The 23,288-nt window shown below is 38.7% G+C and overlaps 1 protein-coding gene across 17 annotated transcripts in view; it reads left to right on the top strand.

The window, feature by feature from the left end:
- The window catches only part of MEF2A (myocyte enhancer factor 2A), a 186,402-nt gene that overhangs the window by 67,148 nt on the left and 95,966 nt on the right, over nt 1-23,288 (top strand). For 2 of the 17 annotated variants that reach the window (XM_060401550.1, XM_060401551.1), the window contains one exon: nt 1-23,288. This exon is cut by the window's left edge and continues 21,993 nt beyond it. The exons of 14 other annotated variants lie outside the window; for them this stretch is intronic. The gene's annotated coding sequence lies outside the window, so the exon portion shown is untranslated. One more of the 17 variants, XM_060401556.1, reaches the window with a different exon arrangement.

The raw sequence follows: 23,288 nt of genomic DNA, 5'->3' as shown, positions 1-23,288 counted from the left end.
CTTTATTCTGCTCCATGGCAGTTATCGCTGCCATTCTGAAGTCTTTCAGCTCCCTTATCTATTCTTCTGCTTCATTTGTTCTGCTGTTGGTTCCTTCCAGTGTTTTTCACGTCATTTATTTTGTTGTTCATCATTGGTTGGTTGTTCTTTAGTTCTTCTAAGTGCTTGTTAAAGATTTCTTGTATCTTTTCTATCCATGCTTCCATTCTGCTGTTGAGATCTTTGATCAGCTTTACTCTCTTTATGCTTAATTCTTTTTGCCTAACTTCTCTTAATTTATTTGATCTTGTGTGTTTTTACCTTGCTCCTTCGTCTGCAACCTACTTCTGTATTGTCTCATTTTGTCTAGCTTACTGGTTTTGTGGTCTGTCCTTCTCACAGGGACTTCAGGGCCATCGTTCCTCCTGCTTCTGTTGCTCTGCTCCCTGGTCAGTGAGGTTTGTCCAGGAGCTTGTGGAGGCTTCCTTGTGAAAGGGGCTGGTGGGTGGAGCTGTGTCTTTCCCCTCTGATGAACAGAGCTGCGCCAGGTTGTATGTTTTGGGATGTCTCTGAGTTTAGCACAGCTTGGAGCAGCCTTCCTGCTAACGGATGGGGCTTTGTTCCTGCCTTGTGTGGCATGAGGTGTCCAGCACTGTCACCTCCAGGCAGCTAGGTGGAGACATGTCTTGGAATCAAGATGGATACCTATGGGAGAGCTCATGCTGATTAATATTTCATGTACCTGGGAATTCTCTGGCAGTCCACTATCCTGGACTTGGTGCTCCCACTCTGGAGGTCCAGGCCCAACCTCTGACTTGGGAATTAAGAACCCACAAGCTGTGCAACACAGCCAGAGAAAAAAGAAAATAAAGGAAAAGAACACAGACGAGGAAAACCCAAGAATGATAACAAAGCAAACAGAAACAAATAAGAACAACACTAAAAAAGAAAACAAACAGACCAAACCCAACAGAACTGATGAAAAAAAAAAAAAAAGAAAGAAACAGGAAACAGACAAAAAACAAAACAAAAAGCCCCCAACAAACAAAATAACTTAAAAATGAGACTAGTCAGTATATACTAAACTAACAAAAATAAAGAATAAAAAATAACACAAAACAGAAGTAAGCTAAAAGTGAAGAAAACAGCAAACAGAGAGATTAAAAAAAGAGACAAAAAAGGAAAGCACAAAGTGAGAAAAAATTAAAAATATAAAAGAAAAAATATACTAGAAGAAATAATAAAAACAACTGCTGAACAAACAATAATGAATAATAGCAATTAGAATCTATTTCCAGGGGCCTCTGCTATCAGTGTATTTGCTCCAACAGTGAACCACAGTCTATGCTGGAGGCCATCCAGTAACTCTGTGTAGGTCTCTGGACCTGCTGTGGGCACTCACTGTGATCTTGTTTAACTCCCACATGTACCTTGCTCCCAAGCTTACTGCCACCAAAGTTAGACTGGTCTGAGTTGTGGGAACACTCATTGTTGCCTATTCAGATATTTCACAGAGGCAGGACACAAGGATTTAATCTGTAGCTTGTGTAGCCACATGGAGAGAGTTCCTTTCCTCTTCATTAGTCTTGTGGTCTTTGGGGCTTAGCTTTGGTTTTGGCCCCACCTCTGCATGTGCAGCACTCTCAGGCATCTGATCCCTGTCCATGCAAGAAAGAACGAAAGCAGTAGCTGATTCGGGCTGACTCACTTAGGCTGGGAGAGGCATAGCAACCATCACTGGTGTGTGTGTGAAGTTTCTACAGAGTGGGGTGCGCTTGGTCTGTTGGGAGTCCTTCCCAGTGCCCACAGAGGCAGGGGCTGGGACTGTGGAGTCAGTGGTGGTCCTGCCTCTTGTGTGTCACTGAGCAAGAGTCCATGGTTTCCTGGGAAGACCACATTTCCTCCAGTGGCGTTCCTGGCCACGGAATGCCTCAGCCCTGTTCCTCCAGTTGTATCTGTATAGCCAACTATCGCCCTTCCCTGGATTCTCTCTTCAGCATTCACACTTTAGCACTCAGCCCCACCAGCATTGATGGATTCCCATCTCAGGCAGGGGCACCAGGGCTGACTTCCAGAGGCGACTTTGCCCTGGGCGGCTCTCATGATCCTGGAGTCTGTGTGGGCGAAGGAGGCCTTGGCTGGAGGGATGGGTAAGCCTGCCCAGATGCGTGACCCTCCCAGTGCCTTAGGAGGCAGAACCCCATGGGTGAAGAACCGGATTGCAATGAGGGCACAACCCCTTGTGTGCCACTCAGTACCAGTGTGTTGCTTCTGTGGTGTCCTGGGCTGCTTCTCCAAACCTTCCTGGTTGTAGAACTTGCTACTTTTGTCCTTTCTGGCTGTCTTTTCACAGCAGGCAATGGTACTCCCTGGGTCTGCGCTCTAAGCCCCGCTTTCCAGCACCCAGCACCACTGCCGTGCCCCCTGCACCCCTCTCCTCTGAGGCAGCAGGAGACAGGTGGCTCAGGCTGTGTTGTGGCACAGACCGTGCATGCAGTTCCAGGCAAGAGTATTGGAGTGGGGTGCCATTGCCTTCTCCAAAGGAAGTGCTCTAAGACTATATAAATAAGTCACAGGACCCAGCTTGAAGGGGGAGGGTCTCACTAGTCAAATTGAGCATAATTTGATCATCAAAATGAGTAATAAGGGTAATGGATTTTAACCCTCTCAATAAAAGAGGAACATACAAATCCATACTGATAATAAATATATAAATAATATAGAGCAGAGAGGCAGACTCTTCTTTATGGTTGATGAATGTGGAGGGTGTAGTGGAATCCAAAGACTGTCATTTTATAATTGTCATGGTATAGATTGGTTCAGGTAGGAATCATCAAAGGGTTCTCAATCCAGGGAATGAGTTTGATAGGAATAGAATATTTACATAGTTTTATCTTCCCACAGATTGCTTGTTATGTGCAAGAGGCAGATAGGTCTATACAGCAGAGAAATTGGATGATGCTTTGATCAGGTGATCAAAATGAATATCAGTGAGTGAGTAGATGGACATCAAATGCCTTTGCATATGATGATTCTAAGAAGGATGCAGAACCACTTATGTAGCGTTTTGGCTGGGAATTTAAATGTGAGGAAACATAAGACACATATAAATTCTGGAATATTCTATAGAATAACTGGTTCATATTCTTCAAAATGTCAATGTCACGATAGGCAAGGGCCAAGAAACCTTAGTTTAAAGGAGACTGAAAATATGGACAGCCAAATATGACATGTGAATCTGTAAAGATGTTGTACTGGAGAATGGGAAATAAACCTCTAAAGAACATTATTGGGATAATTGACAAAAATGGAATATGGCCTGTACTTTAAAGTATTATATAAATGATATGTTTTCTGAATTTGATAGCTGTACTTTGCTTATATAAGAAAATATTCTTCATTCCATGAGGGGAGAGGAAGAGAGAATGAGAAACTGTGAGAAAATGTTAAAAGTTTAAAAATAAAAATTTCTCTAAATGGTTGCAGACATTAGTATACCTGCTGAAGACACTCTTTTTACTTTCTTTTAAGGCACATGTGAATTTTAAATTGTGCAAGAGTAGTATAGTAGGTCAAGGAAGATCTATATCTCATAGTGTGGGCAAGCAGAAGAAGAGAGCAGCTGCAGCTTAAAGGATTGTGGTGTCCCTGGCGTGGCCATTAAAGATGGAAGGGGAGAAGAGGAGGGGAGGAACTGGAAGTGGTGGTGAGGTTTCTGTATCTAGCTGGGATTCGTAGTCCCTGGCTTTTTGTTCTTTGCCACGGTGCTCCTTTGCCAACAGTGAGGTAAGTGTTTCTCTGCTAAGGCTGGGCTAGTAGCGAGACTGTTGACCTGGGATTTCTGAACCCAGGGTCCCTTCCTGGTCAAGGCTGGTCCTCGGCACCTGAGACTAGCTGCGGTGGGAAAACAAAGGGTGGGCTTTAGCTTCGAGTCTACAGCAGCAGGATACAACTGTAAACGTGCTATTACGGAGTCACATGGACTTGGATTGAGTCTTGGCTCCAGTTTGAGAAGACTATATGAATCTGATTGAGAAGATAATACGTGAATGAGTAAAAAAAAACAACTGCTGTGTTATAGTAGAAAAGTTCCTGGCTGTTGGAACTGAGATTTTGGAGGGCCCACTCTTATCCTTGGACATCAGTCTCTTCGCTGAAGGGGGTAGGGTTTATAATACAAGATGATTTCTAAGGAAACGTGAAAATTACAGTATTCTACTCTTTTTCTTTTTAAATTTTTATTTTTACTTTATTTTACTTTACAATACTGTATTGGTTTTGCCATACATTGACATGAATCCACCACAGGTGTACATGCGCTCCCAAACATGAACCCCTCTCCCACCCCCCTCCCCATAACATCTCTCTGGGTCATCCCCGTGCACCAGCCCCAAGCATCCTGTATCCTGCATCGGACATAGACTGGCGATTCGTTTCTTACATGATAGTATACATGTTTCAATGCCATTCTCCCAAATCACCCCACCCTCTCCCTCTCCCTCTGAGTCCAAAAGTCCGCTCTACACATCTGTGTGTCTATTTAAGCAGCTTGATTAAATTTTGGTGAAAAATTAGGTTTAGATTAAAACAGGTCCTGGAGTAGTATGGACTCAGCACTCTTTCTTCCTCTTCTGTTCATTGATAAAATATTTATAGAAAAAGTAAGAAATCAAGTGAGAGTATCTACTGAACCTAAGGAGAAAATTTCAAGCTATATATACATAAATGTATATGTGTGTGTGTATACACCCTAAATAAAATTAGACACTATATTACTATGTATTGTAACATGTTACCAGTGTATATTTCGTGTTTATTTGCTTTTTATAAGGTATAACCTTAGATACCAATTTGACATTCAGTTACTGAAAATTATTAATACCTACTGCTTTTCATCTAATTTTTTCTCTTGATTTCTGCTGTATATGCAGTAAAAGTATAAATACGTTTCAGGGGACATAAATACGTGAAATAGCAGACAGTAAATTACTCATTTCTGATCATAAATATTAGGTATAACATGTTATACTATGCTTAGAGATATATTTGTCAGAAGTAATAATAAGTCATTTTCCTCAAATATTTGCAAATATATAGTATTCTAGCCTTGTGTGGTACATATAGCATATATAATTTCAACTTTTTGGTTATAAAAAGTTACTTTTACTTAGAAATTGTCATGCACCAAAGGTTGCACAGCTAGCTTAGTGACACTTGGGTCTGGGACCCGTGTTTTCCCACTTCACTTGTAGTAGACCGACTTCTCAGTCAAATAAGCCTCGAAATTCCAAGCAAGTTGTGAACAAAGAACAACTGGAAATTGTACAAGATGCTAAAGTAGAAGGAACATTTCAGTAATGCTTAAAGTTCATGCTTGCTATCTTTCAGACTCTTAATTTTCTTTTAATTTTAAAAGTGGCCATTCGTTTTTGTTGTAATTTTTTTCTTTATCACAATAATATTTATTTTATAAAAAAATGAAAATAATCTTTAAAAAGTGTCAACAGGTTATTTATTAGTTTCCTTAACATGAGTATACAATGCCTCTTTTATACCATACCTACAGAATTTAAAAGAAATGATACTAGAATTATATACTTTCTGCCCACAGCAATATATTGTGGACATTTGCTGTAAAATGTTCAACCTTTTTAATGGCTGTGGTATTTTATTATATAAACAGGTCATTCCTGTATGCTTGCATATATCTTCCCTCGACGTTTTCACTACTTTGGTTGCATTGGGATGAACATCCATATATGTAAATATTTTTTGTCTTTGTCTTACTATTTCCTTAGAATAAATTCTTAAAAGTAGAATGGTTTTTTCAAGGGAGGCTGAAAGTCTGATTTCTTTTTGAAAAATTTTTTTTTAATGTTGGCCAACTTGTTTAAAGCCTTATGTCTTGAGGATCATTTTGGACTATTCATTTGCAACAATAATAATAAATCTTCCTTGGGGCTTTCACTCTCCCTGTTCATTTTACATTTTATCCTTAGGTGAGCACATTGTTTCCCACATGACTCCCCAAAGTGTATTTTTTGCTCTAAGGTCTGAGTCTTATATCTAGCTTCCTTTTTGACATTTTCAATATATGATGCATGACTGTCTCAAGTTTATTATATCCAAAATTGAATTTTTACATTCCCTTCTTTTTAACAAAGTTATGAGTCATTAGAGATTTTCTCTTGATAGATACCTGTTTATTTATTTAAAATGTTCAGTTGTTGATGTACATAGTGACTTTTATTACAAAGTTTATTTTAGTAACTTCTGGAAAAAATTAATAAATAATTGATTTACCAGAATCACCAAAATGGGATGTTATGATGAAGTCAAAAGTTGGTATCAAGAAAGGCCAGGTATAAAAAGTAAAGATTACCTTCTGTTTCAAGTCCATGCTCTTAAAATATTTATTTACTTAAGCAACAAATTTCTTTAAAATAGTAAATTGATTTTAAAAGACTGGACATGTATAATCAGTGTTAGTATGAATTGGTCTGAATCTGAGTGCCAGAGTCCATGATATCCCTTAAATTAGGATGGCACAGCCCATACTGGGAATTAAAAAAAAATCTTTAAAAACATTGTTGAGGTTTATTTGATTTAAAGTATTATATAATTTTAAAAAATAAAAATAAAGTATTATATAGTTTAAACAAAAATAAAGTATTATATAATTTTCATGTGTACAGTACAATGATTCACAGTTTTTAAAGATTATATTCCAAGTTACCTATGGGGAATCTTTTTAAGATTGTAGTTCCTCATTTTAACAAAAATGACTTAGGCTGGCATAAATCCTTTTGAAGGAGGTCACCATTACTCTTACCATAGTTTGGCCTCAGGATAAACTACAGGGAGGTAGCATAGCCCCACCCATCAACAGAAAATTGGATTAAAGATTTACTGAGCATGGCCCTGCCCAGCAGAGCAAGTCCCAGTTTCCCCCACAGCCAGTCCCTCCCATCAGGAAGTTTGCACAAGCCTCTTATCCTCAAAGGGCAGACAGAATGAAAACCACAATCACAGAAAACGAACCAGATTGATCACTAGCTTTGTGTAACTCAGTGAAATATGAGCCATACCGTGTAGGGTCACCGAAGATGGTCGGGTCATGGTAAAGAGTTCTGACCAAATGTGGTGCATTGGAGGATGGAATCACAACAACTTCAGTGTTCTTGCCTTGAGAACCCCATGAGCAGTATAAAAAGCCAAAAGGATACAACAATATTGAACGATGAACCCCCCGTGTTGGTAGGTGTCCAATATGGTACTGGAGAAGAGTGGAGAAGTAGCTCCAGAAGGAACGAGGAGGCTGAGCCAAAGCAAAAACAGTGCCCAGTTGTGGATGTGACTGGTGGTGGAAGTAAATTCCAGTGCTGTGAAGAACAGTATTGCATAGGAACCTATAATGTTAGAGTTGTGGCTCAAGTTAAATTGGAAGTGGACAGACAGGAGATGGCAAGAGTGAACGTGACAGAGTATTTACCATTTTAACTATTCATAAGTTTTCAGTCCAGTGGCATTGCTAAGCAGTGATCACCACAGGCCATCTCCAGAATGCTGTCATCATCCGGTACTGACACTGTATCTATTAAACACTGACACCTCATTCGTTCTTCTGTTCCTTATCCCTTCCATCTCTGGCAACTACCATTTTATTTTCTGTCTCTGAATTTGACTCCTCTGGGAATATCATATAAGTGGAATTACACAGTATTTGTCTGTCTGCAGCTGGCTTATTTCACTTAGCCTAATATTTTCAAGGTTCATCCTTGTAGTATGTGATAGGGTTTACTTTTTTAAGGCCGAAAAGGATTCCCGTGTGTGTGTGTGTGTGTGTGTGTGTGTGTGTGTGTGTGTGTGTGTGTGTATACAGACACCACATTAAGCTGCTTTGTTCATCTTCCAGTGGACGAAAAGGATTCCCTTGTGTGTGTGTGTGTGTGTGTGTGTGTGTGTGTGTACAGACACCACCTTAAGCTGCTTTGTTCATCTTCCAGTGGACATTTTGGTTGTTTCTATCTTTTGACTATTGTGAATAATGTTCCGGTGAACATTGGTGTACAGATACGTTATTCAAGTCCTTGCTTTCAATTTTGTTGTGTATATACCTCTAAGTAGGATTGCTGGATCAGTAGTGATCTATATTAAATTTTTTAGTAAGAGCCATTCAGTTTTTCACAGCAACTGTACCATGTCAGATTCCCCAAAACAATGCATAAGGGTTCCAGTTTTTCCACATCTACCTTAACACTGGTTTTTTGTTTGTGTGATAAAATAGCTATCCAAATGGGTGTGAAGTGTTATCTCATGATATACATTTGCCAGAAGATCAGTGATGTTGAGCATCTTTTCATGTGCTTATTGGCCATTTGTGTATCTTTTTTAAACAACTGTCTACTCAAGTCCTTTTCTTGTTTTTAAAATGGGCTCTTTTTTGTGTGGGGTTTTAAGGATTCTTAATATATTCTAGATATTAATCTCATATCAGAAATGTAATATAAAATTATTTCCTCCCATTCTGTGGGTTGCTGTTTTTATTCTGTTGATAGCATCCGCTGATACTTTTTAACGTTTGACCATGCATGCATGGATTTCTTTATGGGTTTTTTGTTTCTTTGGCCTGTATGTCCTTATGCCAGTACTGTACTGTCTTGATTATTGTAGCTTTGTGGAAAATTTGATGTTAGCTAGTATGACTTGCAGTTTCTTCCTTTTTGTATTGTTTTGGCTGTTTCTTGATATTACATACGAATTTTTGGAATGTTTTTCCTATTTCTGCAAAAAAATTATTGGGGTTTTCATAGAGGTTGCATTGAATTTGTAGATCACTTTGGGTATTATTGGTGTGTTAACACAATTAAGTCTTTCATTCTGTGAATGTGGTTTTTTTTAATTGTGTCTGTTTTCTTTGTTTTATCAGTCTTTTTTAGTTTTCAGTGTGTGCTTCCTTGACTAAGTTTATTCCTGAATATTTTATTCTTTTTGATGCTATTGTGCATGGAATGATTTTTATTTCAAACTGTTTAGTGTTAGTGTATAGAAATGCAGCTGATTTTTGTGTCTTGATTTTATTCTACTTTTTTGATGAATTTATTGAGCAAGGTTTTTTGTGTAATATTTTGGGAACTCTACATATATGATCATGTCATCTTCAAACAGATAATTAGGCTTTTTCCTTTCCAGTTTGGATGCTTTTTATTTGTTTTTCTTGATGTTTTGCTCTGGCTGGAACTTCTACTACATTATTGAATAGAAGTAGCAAAATTCGTTATCTTTGTCCTCTTCCTGAACTTAGAGGAAAAGCTTTCAGCCCTACACCATTGAGTATGGTGTAAGCTGTTGGAGCTTTCTCTTATATATTTTTATTATGTTGAGGTAGTTTCTTTCTATTCCTGGTAGGAATTTTTTTTATCATAAAATGATAGTGTGTTTTGTCAAATCCTTTTTCTGCATCAATTGAGATGATTATGTGATTTTTCCTCTTCATTTTTTTAATGTGGCATATCACACTGGTTAATTTTAGTATGTTGAACTATTCTTGAGTTTGAGCAATAGATCCCACTTCATCTTGGTGTTTAATCCTTTTACTATGCTGCTGAATTTAGTTTGCTGGCATTTTGTTCAGGGTTTTTGCATCAGTGTTCATAGGGATATGGATCTGTACTTGCCTTTAGTGTCTTTGGTTTATTATCAGGCAAAGCTGACCTTAGGAAATGTTTCTTCCTCTTCCATTTTCAGGAAGAGTCTAAGAAGGATTGGTGTTGGTTCTTCTTTAAATCTTTGGTAGAACCCACCAGTGAAGCCATCAGATTGAGTACTTTTCTTTATTAGGAGATTTTTGATTACTTATTTGGCCTTCTTACTAGTTGTAGGTCTATTCAGCTTTTCTTTCTTCTATTTAGGTTTTGTGTTTCTAGGAATTTGTGGATTTTATCTAGTTTATTCCATTTGTTGGCATACTTTTGTTATAGTAGTCTGCTACTGTCATATTTATTTCTGGTAAGTAAGATTGTCTCTTTCATTTCTGATATTTTATTTGAGTCTTCTTTCAAAACCCATCTAGCTAAAGGTTTGTCCCTTTTTGTAACCTTTTTTCAAAACCAATTTTTGGTTTTATAGATTTTTTTTTTTTTTTACTCTTTTTCTATTCACTCTGTTCTGATGTTTACTATTTCTTTTCTTCTATTAGCCTTGAGTTTTCTTTTCAGAACAGTTTGGGGGCACACTACCTTAATTACTTTAGCTTTATAATAAGCCTGGTGAATCAGTGGTCCCTGACCTTCTTGACACCACAGACTGGTTTTGTGGAAGACAGTTTTTCCACAGACCAGGAGGTGGGAGTTGGTTTTGGGATTATTCAGTTTCATTGCATTTACTGTGTACTTTATTTCTTTTATCATTACATTTTGATATGTAATGAAGTAATTATACAAATCACCATAATGCAGAAGCAGTGGGAGCCCTGAGCTTGGTTTCTTGCAACTAGACAGTCCTTTCTTGGGGTGATGGTATATTCAGTCTCCATAATCTCGTTTTGGTTGCTGTCACTGCAGAAAACCCCGCTTCACGAAGAGACGATGTTGGAAATGGAAGCAGGCTTTTCAGTACTTTTGTGGCAATCTCAGGATATACTGCCTTGACTTTAATCCCGAACATACGGAGATCTGAAGTTGTCTCAAACATACTTTAAAGACCACCATCATTTGCTGCATCAAGCAGTTGATACTCTTCTAGCATAGACAAAGTAGATTCATCTGGCTTTTCACAAATGGGTCTTGGATCCGTTCCTTCCCAGTTCAGAGAAGTAATGAATGCTCTGACTCTTGAAAGCTGATACAGGTGATCATGCACTAGCTGGGAGAAAGACCCTGACTCAGTCTCTTTCAAAATCTCTGCTAATATTTGAAATATGTCAAAAAACCCCAGTGTTCACTCATTGATCCGTAATTCCAGTTTGACTTCGAACACAGCCATTTTTTCTGCTGACTTGAACAGTCTTCTTTCTCCCCTGAAGTGACAGATTGAGTTCATTGAGCAGGTTTAATATGTCACACGAGTAAGCAAGGTTTACAACCCATTCTGTATCACTGAAATGTGTTGCTAGTGGTGACTATTTTTCCAAAAGAAATCTCTAGAGCAGCTCTCATAACTCGAGAACTCTAGCCAGTAACCTACCTTTAGAAAGCTATCTGTGTATAAGAGAAGACATATGTGTTGTGTATTCATCTCACACAGTTACGTGAACAGATGTAAGTTAAGGCCATGTACTTTAATGTGATTGATAATTTTAATCACATCCTACAAAACACTGTTAAGTTCAGGTGGCATTTTTTGGCTAGCCAGCATTTCTCTATGGATGACATAGTGTGTAGACTCACATTTGAAAGCAACCTCTTTGACCTGACTAGTGAAACCATAAAGCCATCCAGTCATGGCAGCTTCTCCATCCATATAAATACTGATAAAAATGACCAGTTCTGTTTTCCTGATATGTACTCAAAGACTTGGACCTGTGGTGTTGGTTGGCAACAAAAGTGCACATAATATATCCCTATGCACATCCTCCTGAACAATGTATTGCATGAAAACAAGCATGATTGTCTTGCTGTCAACACTAGTAGATTTGTCAACCTCAGTTGAGTACCACGTGACTCATTAACCCTCCCTGACAACTGTGCCTCAGTATTCTTTGCTGTTTCATCAGTTTGTCTAGTTTTGGTGCTAGTCAAAAAAAAAGAACACATTTCACCTTTTGTACTGCAGCCCCTGCTGAAAGTTCACAATGGATTTCCTTATCAGCAGGCAGGATCAACTCTTCACCAATAGTAAGGGGCTTCTTAGCTTTAGCAATGAGATTAAACCATTAAGAATGATGCTCTTAATGCAGACACATTTGAAGAAATGCTGGCCTTCGATGATTGTTCCTGTTCTTTGTGTTCACAGCTTTTTCTTTTGAAAAATTCCAAAGACTTGTCTTAATGCAGGGTGCTTGGTTTCCAGGAGGCAGAGCAATTTGGAGTGTTTCATGGCTTTGTTATGTAGCCAGTTGCCACATACTATGCAAAGCAGGCTTGGAGAATGTGAATCACCTGTTGCAATGAAACCATAATTTAAATAGGACTCTTGGTATTTCCTTTTAAATGCAGTTTTCATTTTGTTAACAGTCAGTCTTAGAATCTTCTGCTGTCTCATCACTGGATCTTTCCCCCTTTGCAAAGAGGCTTTCCGGTGATTTTTTTTTTAAAACTCATTTTGGCTAGGATTAGCTTGTGGGCTTCCCAAAACTATGACTGAGACAAGTGTGCAGTGCAGGAAAGAGATGCAGATAGAAGAGGTAAATCAAATAATGGGCAGGCCACGCGCAGAGTAAAATAATATCGGATTCTGCTTAAAGCCTGGCCCCAGATGCAGCTGTACAAAGGAAGTGCATCAACTCACTTGCCACGATATAGCCTGCCACCAGGTGCAGCTTGATTGTCACTTGTCACTCACTGATTGGGTTTTGATATGAATCTGCAAGAAGTTGACTTATTAGGACTCTGTAGTCAAACCTCTCTGCTAATAATCTGTATTTGCAGTCCCTCCGCAGTGCCTCAGCCCCACCTCAGATCATCAGGCTTTAGATTCTCATAAGGAGTGCACAGCCTAAATCCCTTGTATGCACAGTTCACAGTAGGGTTTGCTCTCCTATGAGAAGCTAATGCTGCTTCCTATCTGACAGGAGGCAGAGCTCAGGTGGTAATGTGAGCAGTAAAGAGTGGCCATGAATACAGATGAAGCTTCACTGGCTTCCTCTCCACTCACCACCTGTTGTGCGGCCCAGTTCTTAACAGGCCACAGACTAGTAGCAGTCTGTGACCCGGGGGTTGGGGACCACTGTGGAGCTTTATCCTTCAAGGTAGCCTTCACTATTCTTGTAACTTTGTATTTCCAAGTGAATTTTAGATTGATATTGTCAGTTTCTGCATATGGTAAAAGAAACCTGCTGGTATTTTGACTGGGATTGCATGGAGTCTTAATTTGGGGAGAATTGACATCTTTACAGAATTGGAACTTCTGACAATCAGCAAACATTAATTTATCATTTAATGTATTTTAAGTGTTTCTCAGGATCAAGATTTTTTGTTTGTTTTCTGTGTTTTGTTTTAGGTAAGTGAAGTAATAGCGTCTTTTGTTTTTTTGCCGGTGGGAACTCTTCAGTATGGAAGAAAAAAATAACATTGAAGGAAAGAAAAGAATTGTTTGAGGCAAGATTTTAAAAAGAAGGAAGGCAGAGTATATGAGATAGATTCTGGTGGGTTGATAGTTGTGATAGCAGGAACTTGAAGAGCTTCTCTTCCGATTGCGCTTTTTTGGTGGTTGTTCCTGTCAGTAGAGTAGGTAGCAAAGTCATCACCTGAAAGTGAAGGTTAGGGATGAGTGTGGTAGATGTGAGGGGATATAATACGGTGTTAAATGATCAGCTAGGAAATTGGGAAATAGAAGATTGCTAGGCAGTAGGAAGGGAATATTTAAGGTTTGAGGTTCATGATCATGAATTTAGTCAGAGTAATTATAATTAGCATGGTTGTTTGTTTTTCAGCCATATTCAGCTACATGGGAGTAAGCCATCCTTGGCAGGGGTGGGTTTTTCCCCAGGAAATATGGGCATAGGAGGGATAGTCGGAGCCAAAGGAGTAAGAATATATGAAAATTAAACTGGGTAAGGAGCTATATCCACATAAAGTGGGTGAGGGACAGTGAAATGTGATAAGCTTAATAAATTGTAGGACCTAGTGGGATCAAAAGATTGTTGGAATTAGGCTATTTGAGTGTGTGAGCTGGACATAACAGCAGGTAGTGTTAGAATTATACATGCCGACTTAATTTCATGCTAATACACGATTTGCTGTACTGTCACATTTTTATTGTTTGGATCACTCTTCATGTGATAAATGTATGTATAGGACAGTCTGTGTTTCTTTATGTAAGACTTCTGGGACCAGATAGGTTTTGGATTGCTTCCTTTTTTCCTATATTACTCTTTTCAGAAGTTTATCAATTGTTACTAGTTTTTCGAATAACGAACTTTTGGCTTTGTCGCTGTCTGTTGTATGTTTGTTTTCTGTTTTGTTACTTTTTGCTCTTACCTTTCAGTTCAGTTCAGTCACTCAGTCGGGTCCGACTCTTGGCGACCCCATGAATCGTAGCACGCCTGGCCTCCCTGTCCATCACCAAATCCTGGAGTTTACCCAAACTCATGTCCATCAAGTCAGTGATGCCATCCAGCCATCTCATCCTCTTTCATCCCCTCTCCTCCTGCCCCCAATCCCTCCCAGCATCAGGGTATTTTCCAATGAGTCAGCTCTTTGCATGAGGAAGCCAAAGTATTGGAGTTACAGCTTCAGCATCAGTCCTTCCAGTGAACACCCAGGACTGGTCTCCTTTAGAATGGACTGGTTGGATCTCCTTGCAGTCCAAGGGACTCTCAAGAGTCTTCTCTAATACCACAGTTCAAAAGCATCAATTCTTCGGTGCTCAGCTTTCTTCACAGTCTGTCACATCCATACATGACCACTGAAAAAACCATAGCCTTGACTAGACGGACCTTTGTTGCCAACGTAATGTCTCTGCTTTTGAATATGCTATCTAGGTTGGTCATAACTTTCCTTCCAAGGAGTAAGCGTCTTTTAATTTTATGGCTGCAGTCACCATCTGCAGTGATTTTGGAGCCCAGGAAAATAAAGTCTGACACTGTTTCCACTGTTTTCCCCACCATGAAGTGATGGGACCAGATGATTTAAGCCAACTTTTTCACTCTCCTCTTTTACTTTCAACAGGCTGTTTAGTTCCTCTTCACTTTCTGCCATAAGGGTGGTGTCATCTGCATATCTGAGGCGATTGATATTTCTCCTGGCAATCTTGATTCCGGCTTGTGCTTCTTCCAGCCCAGCATTTCTCATGATGTACCCTGCATAGAAGTTAAATAAGCAGGATGACAATATACAGCCTTGACGTACTCCTTTTCCTATTTGGAACCAGTCTGTTCCTCCATGTCCAGTTCTAACTGTTTCATCCTGACTTGCATACAGGTTTCTCAAGAGGCAGGTCAGGTGGTCTGGTATTCCCATCTCTTTCAGAATTTTCCACAGTTTATTTTGATCCACACAGTCAAAGGCTTTGGCATAGTCAATAAAGCAGAAATAGATGTTTTTCTGGAACTCTCTTGCTTTTTTTGATGATCCAACTCTTACCTTTACTTTATCATTTATTCTGTTTTGGAGTTCAGGTTTTTTTGGGGGGGGTACCTCTTTCAGATTGTTACTTACAAAAGTGGTTTTTGGCCTTTCTACTGAATATGTATTTTAGAGCTAAAAATTTTCTTCTTAAGAACAGTTTCAGCTGTGTCCCTACACATTTTGATAGTAAGTGTTTTAAAAACATTCCATTAAAAATTTGCTTTAGCTCTCCCTATGATTTTTTCTTTTACTCATGGGCTGTTCAGATGTTTATTGTTTAATGTTCACATATATAAGGATTTTCTTATATTGTTATTAATTCATGTCTTAATTTGTCTGAGATTACAGACATGCCTATCCTTTGAAATTTGTTAACACCTAGTTTTGCTTTAGTGTGCGGTCACTTTTGGTAAATGTTTTTTATGCATTTACCAAGAATGTTATTTTCTGCACTTGTTGGGTATAGTTTCTAAACGTCAGGTTGTTTGTGGTGAAGTGCAGGTCTTTTCCTGTGCCTTCGGGTCTGCTTGCTCTTGTTTTGGCATGCTTGCTCCTCTAATCACTGAGAGAGCTGTGTTAAAGCGCACTTGTTAGGGTTGTGGACGTTGCACAGTTGTATTCATGTTGACTTTATGTGACATATCCTTGTTTATTAGTTTATTTAGGAAGAAATGGCTTTTATATCTGTAAAATTTAATGCAATATTTTAACAAGTCTATGAGGAAGGTCACAAATTACCCTCCAAATGAAATTTCTTAAATATTAGAAGCACTTGTAGACATTTTGAAGCATCTGCCGAGTGTCACCAAAAGGAGAAGGGGATGACAGAGGATGAGATGGTTGGATAGCATCACCAAGTCAATGGACATGAGTTTGAGCCAACTCCGGGAGATAGTGAAGGATAGGGAAGCCTGGTGTGCTGCGGTCCATGGGGTCACAGAGTCAGACACGACTTAGCAACTGAACAACAAAACAAAAGGATTGTGCATCTCTAATATTGTTGGAGAGATGGGAATACCAGACCACCTGACCTGCCTCTTGAGAAATCTGTATGCAGGTCAGGAAGCAGCAGTTAGAACTGGACATGGAACAACAGACTGATTCCAAATAGGAAAAGGAATACGTCAGGCTGTATATTGTCACCCTGCTAATCTAACTTCGATGCAGAGTACATCATGAGAAATGCTGGGCTGGAAGAAGCACAAGCTGGAATCAAGATTGCCGGGAGAAATATCAGTCACCTCAGATATGCAGATGACACCACCCTTATGGCAGAAAGTGAAGAGGAACTAAAAAGCCTCTTGATGAAGGTGAAAGAGGAGAGTAAAAAAGTTGGCTGCATTGCAGGCAGATGCTTTACCATCTGAGCTACTAGGGAAGCCCAAAAGATTTGAAGTTTAAATGAGAAGTGATTGGGGAGCATTAATTAATATGTTATATGATTTTTCATGTTTAAAGTGGAAAAAACAAGCTTATGATAAGGATTTTGCAAAAAATAGCTCCATTTCAGGAAAAGATACCTGACTTTTGGTGTTATTGAAAGTGAAAGTGAAGTCGCTCAGTTATGTCCAACTCTTTGCGACCCCATGGACTGTAGCCTACTAGGCTCCTCTGTCCATGGGATTTTCCAGCCAATAGTACTGGAGTGGATTGCCATTTTCTTCTCCAGGGGATCTTCCCGACCCAGGGATCTAACCTGGGTCTCCCGCATTGTAGACAGACGCTTTACCATCTGAGCCACCAGGGAAGTTTAGTGTTATTAGGTAAATTCAAATTTGGAATTGTGGTGCCTTCCTGGTAAATTGAACAATTATTATAATGAAGTATTCCACTATATTTTTACCCATGTATCTATATATATCTTTCTCATGCATTAAAGTTTTCTGTGATAAAGTATAGCCCTACAAGCTTTCTTATGGTTTGTGTCATACAAAATATATCTTTATTTATGCTTATTCTTTCCATAATCCCATATTTTAGATATATTTTCTATAATCACCTTATAATTAGGTGTTTTAAAATCTAATCTGGATTATTTATTGATCTTTTCCCCCCTCTGTTATTAATAGCTTTATTAGCTATACAGTTAGCCCTTCATATACATGGACTTTGTAACTGTGGATTCAATCAACTATGGATTGAAAATATCCCAGAAAAAATTCCAGAAAAATCCTCAGAGCAAAACTTGAATTTACCACATGCAAGAAACTATTTAATAGCATTTATACATTTATCTGGTATTATAAGTAAAATAAGAATGACTTAAAGTATATGAGAGACTGTGTGTTTTTATATGCTGATGCTATGCCATTGAAGTCACTCAGTCGTGTCCAGCTCTTTGTGACCCCATGGACTTAACCTACCAGGCTCCTCAGTCCATGGGATTTTCCAGGCAAGAATTCTGGAGTAGGTTGCCATTTCCTTCTCCAGGGGATCTTCCTGACCCAGGGATCGAACCCGGGGTAAGGGACTTTAGCATCCTCAAATAAAATGGCCTGGAAGGGTGAATTTAACTCAGATGACCATTATATCTACTGCTGTGAGCAGAAATCCCTTAGAAGAAATGGACTAGCCATCATGGTCAACCAAAGAGTCCAAAATGCAGTACTTGGATGCAATCTCAGAAATGACAAAATGATTTCTGTTCCTTTCCAAGGCAAACCATTCAGTATCACAGTAATCCAAGCCTATGCCCCAACCAGTAATGCTGAAGAAGCTGAAGTTGAACGGTTCTATGCAGACCTACAAGACCTTTTAGAATTAACACCCAAAAGAGATGTCCTTTTCATTATAGGGGACTGGAATGTAAAAGTAGGAAGTCAAGAAACACCTGGGGTGACGGGCAGATTTGGCCTTGGAATACAGAATGAAGCAGGGCAAAGGATAATAGAGTTTGCCAAGAGAACACACTGGTCATAGCAACCACCCTCTTCCAACAACACAAGAGAAGACTCTACACATGGATATCGCCAGATGGTCAACACCGAAATCAAACTGATTATATTCTTTGCAGCCAAAGATGGAGAAACTCTATACAGTCAGCAAAAACAAGACCAGGAGCTGACTGTGATTCAGATCATGAACTCCTTATTGCCAAATTCAGACTTAAATTGAAGAAAGTAGGGAAAACCACTAGACCATTCAGGTATGACCTAAATCAAATCCCTTATGGTTATACAGTGGAAGTGAGAAATAGATTCAAGGGAGTGGATCTGATAGACAGAGTGCCTGATGAACTATGGACGGAGGTTCGTGACACTGTACAGGAGAGCAAGACCATCCCCATGGAAAAGAAATGCAAAAAAGCAAAATGGCTGTCTGAGGAGGCCTTACAAATAGCTGTGAAAAGAAGAGAAGCAAAAAGCAAAGGAGAAAGAAATGATATAAGCATCTGAATGCAGAGTTCCAAAGAATAGCAAGAAGAGATAAGAAAGCCTTCCTCAGCAATCAGTGCAAAGAAATCGAGGAAAACAACAGAATGGGAAAGACTAGAGATCTCTTCAAGAAAATTAGAGATACCAAGGGAACATTTCATGCAAAGATGGGCTCGATAAGGGACAGAAATGGTATGGACTGAACAGAAGCAGAAGATATTAAGAGGTGGTAAGAATACACAGAAGAACTATACAGAAAAGATCTTCACGACCAAGATAATCACGATGGTGTGATCACTTGCCTAGAGCCAGACATCCTGGAATGTGAAGTCAAGTGGGCCTTAGAAAGCATCACTATGAACAAAGCTAGTGGAGGTGATGGCATTCCAGTTGAGCTATTTCAGATCCTGAAAGATGATGCTGTGAAAGTGCTGCACTCAATATGCCAGCAAATTTGGAAAACTCAACAGTGGCCACAGGACTGGAAAAGGTCAGTTTTCATTCCAATCCCAAAGAAAGGCAATGCCAAAGAATGCTCAAACTACTGCACAATTGCACTCATCTCACTCACTAGTAAAGTAACGCTCAAAATTCTCTAAGCCAGGCTTCAGCAATATGTGAACTGTGAACTTCCAGATGTTCAAGCTGGTTTTAGAAAAGGCAGGGGAACCAAAGATCAAATTGCCAACATCCACTGGATCATGGAAAAAGCAAGAGAGTTCCAGAAAAACATCTATTTCTGCTTTATTGACTATGCCAAAGCCTTTGACTGTGTGGATCAAAATAAACTGTGGAAAATTCTGAAAGAGATGGGAATACCAGAGCACCTGACCTGCCTCTTGAGAAACCTGTATGCAGGTCAGGAAGCAACAGTTAGAACTGGACAGGGAACAAGAGACTGGTTCCAAATAGGAAAAGGAGGACGTCAAGGCTTTATATTGTCACCCTGCTTCTTTGCAGAGTACATCATGAGAAACGCTGGCCTGGAAGAAGCACAAGCTGGAATCAAGATTGCCGGGAGAAATATCAATAACCTCAGATATGCAGATGATACCACCCTTATGGCAGAAAGTGAAGAGGAGCTAAAAAGCCTCTTGATGACAGTGAAAGAGGAGAGTGAAAAAGTTGGCTTAAATCTCAGCATTCAGAAAACTAAGATCATGGCATCTTGTCCCATCATGGGAAATAGATGGGGAACAGTGGAAACAGTGTCAGACTTCATTTTGGAAGGTTCCAGAATCACTGCAGATGGTGATTGCAGCCATGAAATTAAAAGGCACTTACTCCTTGGAAGAAAAGTTATGATCAACCTAGATAGCATATTCAGTAGCAGAGACATTATATTGCCAACAAAGGTCTGTCTAGTCAAGGCTATGGTTTTTCCAGTGGTCATGTATGGACGTGAGAGTTGGACTTTGAAGAAAGCTGAGCGCCGAAGAATTGATGCTTTTGAACTGTGGTGTTGGAGAATACTCTTGAGAGTGCCTTGGACTGCAAGGAGATCCAACCAGTCCATCCTAAAGATCAGCCGTGGGTGTTCTTTGGAAGGAATGATGCTAAAGCTGAAACTCCAGTCCTTTGGCCACCTCATGCGAAGAGTTGACTCATTGGAAAAGACTCTGATGTTGGGAGGGATTGGGGGCAGGAGCAAAAGAGGACAACAGAGGATGAGATGGCTGGATAGCAACACTGACTCAATGGACAGGAGTTTGAGTGAACTCTGGGAGTTGGTGATGGACAAGACGGCCTGGCGTGCTGTGGTTCATGGGGTCACAACGTGTCAGACACGAGTGAGCGACTGAACTGAGGTTCCTGAAACAGATACCAAGGAACAACTATATATAGTCTAATTGACCATCCCAGCGATTACCATATACATCTTTCATGTACTGAAATTTGAAGTAAATTAGAACTTTTTCAATTTCCTAGTCATTGAAAGGTTTTAGAACACTTCAGCTTATCAATACTACTCCTCCAAATTATGTACTGTTATTGTTGTCCATTGTAATATTTTAGATTGTACAAAATGTTGTCATTATTCTGTTTAGTCAGTATTCATTTAGAGTTACAGATTTACCCTCTTCAGTGTATTTCATATTTTGGTGTATATCCAAGCTGCATCTGGAAGCCCTCTTTTCTTCCTACCTGAAGAAGTCTCTTTAGTGCTTCCTGGTGACAGATTCTCTGATCCTGTGTGACTAAACATGTCTTTATTTTGTCTTCATTTCTGAAGGGTATTTTTTCACATACAGAAATCTGTTTTGACATTTCCCCTTTTCCCAGCACTTTGAGGATATCCTTTTGTTGTCCTCTGGCTTCCATTATTTATTCAAAGCCAGCTATATCTTACTGTTACTCTTAGAGTTAATATTCTTTAATTTATTCTGGCTGCTTTTTAGGTCTGTTGCGGCTGTTTCTGTTTCTCTGTTTCTGTCCATCCCTCCACCTTCCCCCTTTACTTTTATTTGCCTAAGTGTGGTTTTCTTTCTATTTGTTATGCTTGGAAGTTTAGATCTTGAATCTGGCTTGATGTCATTGTTCAGTTTGTTTTGTTTTTTGAAGTTTTAAACTATCAGGCCCTTAAGTATTTTTTCTTGCTCGTATGTGGTTACCTTCTTTCTGGATTCTAGTTACATATTTTGGACCTTTTCTTCATGTGTCATATTTTTTCATACTTTTCTGTATTTCCCATTTTTGTGTCTTTTTTGGGCCTCAGGGTATGTTCTTCTTTTCTGTTTTCTGGATCATTCTTTCTCTAGTTGTACCTAACCTAATGTTAAAGTCATCCATCAGTTTCTTAATTTCTGTTTTTAAAATTGTATTTTTCAATTTTCTGTTTTCCATGTTTTTAGCATTGTTTAAAACTGTTAAAAAAAAAAAACTCCTTTTAACACATTAAAGTAGCTTAGTTTATGACATTATTAACTGAGGGTTTTTTGCAGAAACTAACCCCCCTGGTTGGTGATTTGTTACATATGAATATTGCAACTTCTCCCAGTCAGTAGCATCCAGGTGACAAAAGATGTGTTAATATGTCTCTGGTCAATAGTGTATTAAAACTGTTTTGTGCTAGCGCCATTTTCTGGATCTACTATGGGTCTGTTTCTAGTGCTATTTTAAAACCTTGGTGTTCAGTCAGATCTTGATTGGGTTTTTTTCTGTAGACTTTTATATGAATAATGATAAGATAATTGATATTTGGGGTCTTTTTGCTGATAAGATTTACTTTTGCCAAAACCTTTTGGAAAGATTTTATTGGTATGCAGCTAGGCTAATGATACTAGGTGTAGCCTATAGTACCTTAATTAATATGGTCAGGTTGAAAAGATTTGAAGCTATACTTCTTAAGTCTGGTCCCACCTGTTTCATCTAGGTCTCAGAAGAATTTCTGTGCAAATTCTCACTGTCTTGAAAGTTCTTTTGTTTTGTTTTGTTTTGTTTTGTTTCAATTCTTCGGTTTTAAACAGACTACTTTTTGCTCTGCTTTTCTAGTGATTATCAGGGACATACTGGTTTAAATCAACCTACTGTACCATTGTCAAAAGCAAAATGCTCAGATATGTTTAGAATTTTACAGATCATACAGGATAATACAGTGCATATACCTTATAGAATTTAACGTATTATCTCAGTGGTGAAATGTGTGAATATTTGTCTTGCTTGCTACAGTGCAAGTTTTCATAATGGGAATTGGGTGCACTGTCATCTGTTAGGGAACGTGATTTGGAATAAGCCAACTTCTATGGTTTATATTACAGTCTGTTAATAAACAGATATTCTACAGCACAGCTACTTGTTTGATTGATTCGTACAAGTGACTAACTATCCTTCAGTTCCTCTTATATTTCTTGCTCTTTCTTAGCACAGAGTTTTTGCACATACTGTTCTCTGTCTGGTATAAACACCTGCATACTCAGGTTTGAGTATGAGGCAGTTCTCAGTGAAGCCTGCCCTGACCATGAATTTAGGTCAGATAAATGAGTTTTTGTACGTACTCATTTGTATGATGGTTTGACTAATGTCTGTTTTGCCCTACTAGACTCTGAACTGTGAGGTTAGAAATTTTGCCTTTTTTTCTTGACTATTTTATCATAGGTACCTCGTTCAGTATTTCAAAGTACCTGTTTTGCATAGGTTATTAGTTATTAATAGATTATCAATTAATACATGTATAAAATAACAATGAATAAGGGAAGAAATGTAAGAAATGCTGAGATAATAATGAATAAAAATTGAAGGCTCACCGCTTTTGAGCAAAAGCCAAATTTAATCAAACACTGGATTTGCACAGTACAGTTAAAGTTCTATAGAGTTACATGTACAGTGTTAAAAAATACTTCAAAAGATTCCCCTGAAAATTTATTACTGTGTTTTAAGGTTTGTCCCCCATCCCTCTGTAAATATTTTATTACTTAAGTTTTAATAGCATTGTGTTTTGGATGAAACTATTGTTCAGAGCATGACAAACTATATCATTGCCAGTCATTCTACAATAGAGATAAGTGGGGGGGGGTGGGAATTGTTATTCTTGAAAGATTCACAGTCTGAGAGGTAAATGATTTTGGAACTTAACGTACAAAATAAGATGCTGTGGTTTATTCTACCAAGGGCTATTGGCCTTTTATTTATCCAGGGTGATGACATTTGAACTGGATCTTGATTGATGAGGAAGAGTTAATTAAATGGCTAAAGGAATAGTTTAATTTAG

This window comes from Ovis aries, chromosome 18 (assembly GCF_016772045.2).
Source record: "Ovis aries strain OAR_USU_Benz2616 breed Rambouillet chromosome 18, ARS-UI_Ramb_v3.0, whole genome shotgun sequence".
NCBI classification, from domain to species: domain Eukaryota; kingdom Metazoa; phylum Chordata; class Mammalia; order Artiodactyla; family Bovidae; genus Ovis; species Ovis aries.
The sequence above is the reverse complement of the archived record's forward strand: the minus strand, read 5'-3'. Positions and strand labels throughout refer to the sequence as shown.